Source organism: Procambarus clarkii, chromosome 18, assembly GCF_040958095.1.
Source record: "Procambarus clarkii isolate CNS0578487 chromosome 18, FALCON_Pclarkii_2.0, whole genome shotgun sequence".
Lineage (NCBI taxonomy): Eukaryota > Metazoa > Arthropoda > Malacostraca > Decapoda > Cambaridae > Procambarus > Procambarus clarkii.
Genome location: NC_091167.1, coordinates 40,318,292 through 40,326,691, shown reverse-complemented (window position 1 = coordinate 40,326,691; position 8,400 = coordinate 40,318,292). Strand labels below are relative to the sequence as shown.

The 8,400-nt window shown below is 47.7% G+C and overlaps 1 protein-coding gene across 5 annotated transcripts in view; it reads left to right on the top strand.

The window, feature by feature from the left end:
• LOC123754430 (uncharacterized) overlaps window positions 1–8,400 on the top strand; it is a 104,415-nt gene continuing 96,015 nt past the window's right edge. For 4 of the 5 annotated variants that reach the window (XR_011229062.1, XM_069326519.1, XM_069326520.1 and 1 more), the window contains exon 1: window positions 1–47. The gene's annotated coding sequence lies outside the window, so the exon portion shown is untranslated. Of the gene's footprint in view, window positions 48–1,278; window positions 1,819–8,400 lie in introns of those variants that run through there. The other variant, XM_045736835.2, reaches the window with a different exon arrangement.

The following is an 8,400-nucleotide window of genomic DNA, read 5'->3' as shown; positions in this document are numbered from 1 at the left end:
CATCGACTCAGTTAATCCGCAATGTTTGTGTGTTTATTTTTGGAAGGGTAAGGACAGATGCCCAATGTGTAGCGCTTTGTAAGATTAATATTTGATATATAGTGTAACAAGGACCCATGAGCTGTTATTAGTGTTGACAGTGAAGGCAGGAGAGGCGAGGAAGATGAAATGTGGGTTGCCCGCTGCCTCGGGCCTGTCTAGCGAGTGGTGGGTGGAAGCCTGTGAATCACTCTCTAAATGAGGACCTGCCCAGTGTTGCACATGTTTAATGATCGTTTGTATAAGTTCCACCCAGAGTTTAGGCCTTCCCAGCTCAAACGTAGTGAATCCATTATGGCTGAGGGCAAGTGGTAGTTCCTGTCTTGCCGTCCGTTACCTGGTTTTCACCTCGAGTGGTTGCATATTTATGTATCGAAAAGGCTTCCTTCTATGGAAGTGTCGAGTGTCAATGAACTATTGTCGGGTAAGAAATGTGAGCACCTGTTTAAAGTGGCCTATTCATGACCACACCTGCTTAAAGTGCCATTTTTGTTTGGCCACAGCTGCATCATGTTGCCTCCGTGGCCACACCTACATATAGCCATACCTATGTATTTTGGTCATGGCTACATCATTTGGCTTCTTTATATGGCCACATTTGCATAAAGTGGCATCATATGGGTTCTTATTTAGGCCACATCTACATGTGGCCACTCACCTGCATCAAGTGGCCTCTTCATGTAGCCACATCTTCATCAATTGGCTTCTTCATGTAGCTAAACCTGTATCAGTCATCCTCTTCATATAACTACAACTGCATTAAGTGGCCTCTTCATGCAGTCACACCTACATCAATTGACCTCTTCTGTAGCCACACCTAAAATAAACTGCCTCTGTGCAGCCACACCTGCATCAAACTTCTTATTCATGCAGTTACACCTGCATCAAATGGCTTTATGTAGCCATACCTGCATCAAGTGACTTCTTCATGAAGCCAAACCTGCATTAAAGAGCCTTTTCATATGGCAGACTAAAATATGTGATACCTAATTAAGCATACTATTTAGAAACTGCTACTTTTGTTATTTTTTGTCCTTAAGTAACTCTTTACATTGCTGTTGTCATGTTGTGGGTGTTGAAAACTGCTTTAAGCTCAAACTGAAAGTGTAAGTATATTGGGTGGGCATACATATGTCCACACTATCATTACCCCATTTCCCTCTTTCATGGAGTGGGGAGGTATTGTATATTGACATTATAAAATAGAATTTCTATGTAGCTCTTATCATTTTTTTATGTATATGGTATATAAGTACTGTAATACTCTGCAGTATGGTACTATAAGTACATAAAAAGTCATACATATATAATTCATAGTTTTGAGTATTGTATCATAATGATTGTTCAATTAGCATAAGTTAGATCTAGGAAGAACAGAATTCTACAACACAACATATGTATGAATTATTTTCTTTTTGTTAATGCCAAAACTTATTCTGTACTGTATATACAAAGGCATATTGGTATAAAATGGTAAAATCCAGCTTTTAAAGCTATTGCACACTTAGAGGGTAAAAATAAATGATATTTCAGTTAAAGTTGTAGCTATCTAACTGATAACATTATGTACTGTATTGTATTTGGAAATATGACGAGGCAGTATGAGGGCGAAGTAACAGTTCAGCTTTAAGGTGCGCGTGAGGTGGAGGGGGTTTGTTTACCTCTTGCAGTTCTCTCTCCCGACTACCTGTGCTTCACTCTTTTCCACTCCCCCTCACTTTCCTCTTGATACAGGTGGCCCAGACGTGCTTGCACATTGAAGAAGGAAAGAAATATGGGGTTGGTTTGATTTTTTTTTATATACTGCATTCAGCTGTTATCAAAACTCTTGGTTTTGTACTATTTTACATTGGAACAAGTTGCAACACTGGAAGACAAAGCAATATCAAGTGTTTTATTAAAGTTCAAATTTCAACTGTAAGCCAAATCGTTGATGTGAAGTGTAATTTGTATTTAATACATGGAATAAGTACTGTAACTACTAAAGAAGACATTATATTTACTAATACTTATGTTTCAGATATTTGTTTGATTACAGGGCTACCAAGGTATGAATACCTTTGCTAAATGCTTCCGCTGCCACTGTGTTATTTAAATGCAGATTATTCAATATTTAAAATACAAAGAGAAGGAAACACGGCACTAGCCGTGAAAACATTAGCATTGACAGAGGTAATTAGTACACCTGGTATAAATGGCTAGGAGTTGGGGCATACCGAGCTAGGTCTCACTCCCCTATAGTCACTGATAGGTAAGCACTGATAAGTGATTAAACCACCTGTGGTCCACTAAACCTCACCCAAACTTAATCTAGCCTAGCTAATTGACACTATCCTTATCTATCCTCACCTAAAGCCTAACACAATAAGGATGTATGAGCCATTAAATTTAAATCAACCACCATTTATACAACAAACTCGGCCCTTCTCAGAGCCAAAATATCCTTCTAAGGAGATTTAGAAGTTTAATGAGATGCTTGGTATACCACACAATACACTTAGGTAATTACTTAGTGAACCTATAGTGTTGAGTTTATTGTACTGCACCTAAGATACAGTAGTGATATAATGTCCATTAGTGTATTGGAATAAAAGTTTGAAAAAATAATTACAGTATATTATTATTTGAAAACATGATTACTGGTAAAAAAGATGAAGGAAAAGTGAAAGATTTCCCTTACTTATCACCAGTACCCGGAATGAATGTTATTTTCCAGATACTCTGCTGTACTGTATATGTATGAGTACAAACATGGGAGTGTGTAAGGAAGTGAAATACTCCAGCCTGTCATTATACAGTACTGTATGAAGAAAGTGTAGTACTATGGATATACAGTATAGTTACAGTTTTGTGCATATCAATACGTGTACATGAACACACATTACTGTTTTTGGATATGTATGGTAAGTATTGTTCTTTATATATACTGTATATTTTTATTTGTATACATATATACATCCACACCCACCTACCTGTACATACAAGAGTTCTTACACTCTTGCACGCACAGCATTTTGAGCAGGTCCTTCATCCTAATTTTCCCCGGAATACGACCCGCTAAATAGTGCCTTGGGCCCCGTTGGACCCCCTCCCTCCCTGGGTTTTTCAGCCCTCAGAGCAGGGCTTATTTTTACAAGGAGAGGGGGTTTTCCTTTTCCCCCTCTGCGTACAAGTTGAATTTGTTGTTTGCCCCTCCCTGGGTTCGGTTCCGTGTTCCTTCGGGTGCTTCAGTCCTGTCTTTCTGGAGGTTTTCAGCTTCCTGCATCTAACCTGGTGTGGTGCGTGCGGCCTTTGCGGCTTACCTCCTGCGTGACCCAGATTATGCCTCAATCGTGGATTCGTCTTCATTCAGGTTTGGGTCTTCGTTTCCCTACTGGATCCGGTATGAGGCTCCGGAGTCGTCCTGGTTGGCGGACTTGCCTGTTTTTGGTTCGGAGAAGTGGCATTCCTTCTGTCGGTCCCGCACGCTTGAGTGGCGTGAGACTTTGACGGTGGTCCCAGGTATTCCTGGGGGGCGAATTTGAGCACCTCAATGATGTGCATGTTTGCTCCTGCCCTTCCTTGGGATGTAGGCATTGTGCAGCTCCTTGAGCAGGTTCCTTCCCTTTCGGCTGTGCAGGTTGCTGAGGACTTGTGCGCTCATGGCCTCTTGGCTTCAGCATTGCGCTTCTTTTCCCACCTTGAGCTGTCTTCGGACTGGCTTGGGGAGGATTTGGAGGCGCTTGGGGCCGTTCCTGGGTCCAGTGCCTTGGGCTCGGCGGCTTGCTCATCGTCTGCCTTGTTGAAGCTGTTTGCGCCGATCCTGCGGGATGTGGTGTCGCTGTTCTATGCCTCCCGGCTCGTGTGTCGGCAGGCGGTGCTTGCTTCCTCCCTGGAATATGCCTGGGCCCTTGCTCTTAGGTTGTCTTCGTCCTTCTGCCCCTTGCTGTTTGCAGATTCTGCTATGGCACAGTATCTGCAAACGGCATTGGCTAGTTGTCGCCCCATGTCTGATTTGTTGGTTCTCCGGGGGCGGGGCCTTCCCGGAGGGGTCGTGCTTGGGCTCGGGGTTCCGCTCGTCGGGTTAGGCCACTGGCGCCAGTTTCGAGGCCGGCGCCTCCTTCGGAACCACCACCTCCTAGTCGGTGCGGTGTTTGCTCTGTGCGGGCTTAGGTTCTCATAAGGGGCGCCAGCTCTTTCACGGTTTGTCCCATTGATGGGGTGATAGGGAGAGGCTTGCTCTGTTCGCTCACACCTGGTCTCAGGATTTGTGGGCTTATCGGGTCGTCTCGAACAGTCTGTGATGGCGTTGGGTGGCTCCTCCTCCTTTGGGGGGCGTGGGGCTGATGGGGTAGGCCTCTTCCCCTGTGCTCTGTCAGGTCATCTTCGAGTGGGCTCGCTTGGGCGTGGTCGAAATGACGACGTCCCTCAGGTGGGTCTCCTGCCTGTTTCCGGTCCCAAAACGGGACTGTGCGGACCTGCGGTTCATTCTGGACTTGTCCCATCTGAACCCCTAGGTTCATTGCCCCTCCTTTCGGATGACTACGCTGTCCCAGATCCAGCTTCTGTTAAGAGCCAGCTGCTCGGATGGTGTCCTTGGATCTCCAGGAAGCGTATTGCCATGTCCCGATTCATCCGGGGTTCAGGGACTGGCTCAGTTTTGTTGTGGGGCGTCAGAGTTACCACTTTAGTTGTCTCCCGTTCAGATTGAATCTGGCACCTCGCATTTTCACACATCTTATGCCTTATGCAGGTCGTGGTGCTCGTCTGCGTCTTTTAGGTGTTCAGGTGTTGGCCTACCTCGACAACTGGCTAGTCTGGGCTCCCAGCCGGTCTGCATTTCTGCTAGCCAGTACAGTAGTTTGGTTCTTTCCCAGCTTGCCGGGTTCGGGTTCGTGGTGACCTGGAGGAAGTCCCATCTGGTCCCCTCCCAGGTTCGGACTTGGCTGGGTCTTGTTTGGGACTCCCGGACCGCTTCCTTGTCTCTCCCTCCGGAGTCTCTTCTTCGCCTGCAGTCCAGCCTTTGCTGTTTTCTGGGAGGTTCTGGGTCACCCGGCGGTTGCTCGAGGGTCTGCGGGAGCCTAAATTTTTCAATGTTGGTCTACTCGCTAGGTCAGCTTTGGCAGCGTCACCTGTTTTGGTTCCTTCAGGGACTTCCCTTCCACCTCTTTCACGATCGCTAGGTTCGACCCCTGGGGGCCTTGCGTTGGTTGCTGCGTTGCCGGCTTCCTCTGGGTTTTTCGGGGTTCAGTGCCATGGCGCCTACCCAAGCCCTCGCTCAGTGTGTTCACGGACGCGTCGTTTCTCGTCTGGGGCTTTGTGACCAGGGCCGGCCAGGGGCGATGGGGTCTGTCCCTCCGTCGGGTCCACAGCACGGTGAGGGAGTTCGCGGCGGCTTGTGTTTCGCAGGGTTTGGGTCACCCGTGGATCGATGATTCATCCCCATTCGGACTGCTCCCTGGTGGTTCATTGTCTGAACCGAGGGGGTTTGATGTGGTCCCTGGCTGGTCCCTGGTCCCTGGCACTGGTCGCTTTGGGTGACTCATCTGCTGGGGTTTAGCTCTCCTGGCAGTTCACGTTCGGGGGGTGTCCAACATCCTGGCGGACTGCCTGTCTCGTTTCCTTCCCCTTTCAAAGGAATGGACGGTCGACGCCGACTCTTTTCCTTGGCTGTGCCAGACGTTCGGGACTCCGGGCGTGGAGCTCTTTGAGTCAGCGTGCTCGAGGCGTCTCCCAGTACTGTATATGTGGCGCGAGGCCGTTGGGGTTAACGCCTTGAAGCAGGACTGGACGAGGTGGGATTATCTGTACCTCTTTCCTCTGGTTCAGCTGTTGCTCCAGGTCCTGGCTCGCTTGGAGACTTACCAGGGAAGAGTTGTCCTTCTGGCTCCTTGGTGGCCGGCCCAGCCTTGGTTTCAGGCACTGCTTGCTCGGTGTCCGAACCTGAGGGTCTTCCAGCGGCTCATCCTTTTTCAGCGGATTGGTCCAGCCCGGTAAGAGGCTGGTTCGGTCTTCTTGAGTCTTTGCGTCTGGAGTTTCTAACTCAGGTTTATCATCACTTGTAGGGTGTGCAGGTGGCTTCGTTGTTGATCTCCCACCTGTGTGCTTCGTCTCGGCGACAGTATGAAGTTTCCTGGCGGTCCTTCCGGTTCTTCCTATCAGTGCGTAGGTATTCTTTGGTGTCTGATAGGGTTGCTCTGTCCTTTCTCTCTTGGTTGTTCCAGGACCATCATCTTATGCTGAATACTGTTGCCTCGGATCGTGCTAAAGCTCTTTTCCTGTTGGCATTGGCCTCTGGGGGTTGGGTCGGGTCGGGGAGCTTTATGCTTTCCTCCGGCACAGGGGTTTCTGCTTCTTCGGTCCTGGTGGTCGTTTTGTTTGGTTGCAGCCGTCTCCTTCTTTTCTGGCGAAGAATGAAACGGCTGCATTTTGGAGGGGGCCTTGGGTGTTGATGCTTGTTTGGTCAGGCTGGGGGTGCATCATGTGTTGTGTCCGGTTGCGGCTCTCCACCATTATTTGTGTGCCACGACTTTGGTGGCTGGGGATGCGCTTTGGGTTGACCCGGTTTCCCTTCTTCCCTGTTCCCGGGCTCGGGTCTCTCAGGTTGTCGGCAGGTTTATTAACTCTAGCCAGCCTGCGGTTTATTCCCATGCCCGCGACTTGCGTAAGTTTGCTGCTTTGGCTGCCGTGTTTGGCAACATGTCTTGGGTTGACATTCGGGCCCGGGGTTTTTAGAGGTTGAACAGGGTCCTGGCTGCTCACTACCTGGTGAATATTCCAGGGCCTGGTAGGGTTTGTGTTGCCTTGGGTTGGCGGTTGCAGTCAGTTTTCTCGATTTCGAGTTAAGGAGTGAGGACGAATTGCCTCCTGGGTAAGTCCCTGTTTTTCCTTATCTTTGTGTAGTTAGCTCCGGGGAGCCAATGAGGGTCCCCCAGAAAACCAGCGTTGAATGTAATGAAACGTCATTTTCTGGGTGAGTCCCGGAGGCTCCCCGGCATCCCTCCCTCCCTCCCTCCCTCCCTCAGGCTGGCGGTGTTTTTTCGCACTTTTGACATCCAGCCTGTAGATTATATGTATAACTGTAGGTTAGGTCGCTGGCGGATGGGTCTGGGGCTCCCCCCTTCCCCTTGGGTTGGGGAGGTTGTGCAGACAGCGGAGCGGCGACATGACATCATGCTAGTTTGCTATTTTTCATTTGGGGAGTTCTGTCTACCTGTTTGGCTTTCGGGCGCAATACTTTTACCAGAATAAGGGTTTGTTTTGGGGCGCCTACCTTTCTGGGTGCCAATCCCGGTTGATGGCAGACTTGGAATGCTCCCAACCACAGGGGGAAGGGGGTTCTATAGGCCATTGCTCGTTGTGCCCCTCTCTAGAGGGGGCCAGGTTCTGGCTCGTGGTCCCCGGTAGGCAAGAACTCCATGCATTGACTGATGCCAGAAAGATATACAAGGGTACCTCGGTTTAATTAATACGTTCCTGGAGATGGCTCATAACCCGAAAACTCGTAAACCGAAGCTAGTTTTCCCATAAGAAATGCTCAGTAATGGGAATTGTATTAATCCGTTCCTGACTACTGAAAAACCTCATTTCAAACTAAATTTTATACCTAATTCATCTAAATCTACACTACAAAAGTATGTTCAAGTTATTACTTACCTTGCTGATGACTGCTGTTGGCGTATGGAAGATGAGGAGGAGGAGAGGTGTTACTGTTTGCAGGGGAGTCCCCTTCCATTATAACATCAGGCAGTGAGGACTTTTCTGGTGTGCACTCTCTGGCACGTTTTGCCGCATACCACTAGGACCTGCTTGTGGCTCACTGCTTGCTTATCTTACTAAGAATCTGTCTAAAGACACTTGTTTTTCCCTACATTTTAACACTTATCTGTAGTAAGACATCACATTGTCATTTAAAAGGTCAATGCAACAGCCTGCTACAGCTTTATCTGGGTGAGTTTTTTCAACAAAACTTTGCAGTTCTTCCCATACTTCACACATTTTCTTGATGAGGAAGGGACATCCTCTACTGCCTCTACTCACAACTATTTTCTTAGGTTGAACCTTACCACTACAACCTACATCCTTTATGAAGGTGCTGTAAACAATATTCTGAACAAGATTCGAGGAGCTTGTGTTTACATGTCTGGCAGAGCGCCTCATGTGACGTCCATCATAGGTGTTTGTATGATTATGCTCCCCAGGGACTCGCCAAGGGATGCCGCAGTTTCTGATGGCTGCTCAATTGTTCTGGTTTCTGGGAACTATAAGCATGTTTTTTTTTTTTAAATATTATCCCCCTTTATTATTTATAATTCTTATTTTATACCATCATCAGAAGTTGAAAGAATAATTCTGCATCTTGTTACTTATATATAAGTTTAT